Source organism: Excalfactoria chinensis, chromosome 1 (genome assembly GCF_039878825.1).
Source record: "Excalfactoria chinensis isolate bCotChi1 chromosome 1, bCotChi1.hap2, whole genome shotgun sequence".
NCBI lineage: Eukaryota > Metazoa > Chordata > Aves > Galliformes > Phasianidae > Excalfactoria > Excalfactoria chinensis.
In genome coordinates this window covers 56,251,364-56,251,811 of record NC_092825.1, presented here as the reverse complement: position 1 = coordinate 56,251,811, position 448 = coordinate 56,251,364, and positions in this window count along the sequence as shown.

The window sequence follows — 448 nt, the reverse complement described above, 5'->3', positions numbered from 1 at the left end:
CTGCCTAGTATTTTTTTAGTGTAAGAAGTATGTAGTTATAATTGTTACACTTAGTTCGGTTCACATTGTAGGTGATCCTGTCGATCAAACACAGCTTTAAAATGAGTTTCAAATCTTCCTTCTTTGAAAGGTGTCATTGTTAGGAGCAACAGCGGGACTTGAGTCCAAGCTTTTTGAATCAAATTAACAGAATGCACTTAGATTTCAGAAAACACAAGAATATTTATCTCTTCAGCGTTGCATTGCAAACAGCAACGTAACAAACTGGAGCTGCTTAACCACAACAGTTGTTACTTCCTTTGACCAGGTACAAATGCAGAAGCCATACGTTCAGTAGTAGCCATTTACTTCCAGTAAACTTCAGGACATACTGTACATCACACCAGCTATCTTGTTGTATACCCAGTCATACAGTTACTACATGAACCTTTTGAACCTAGAATAGAGC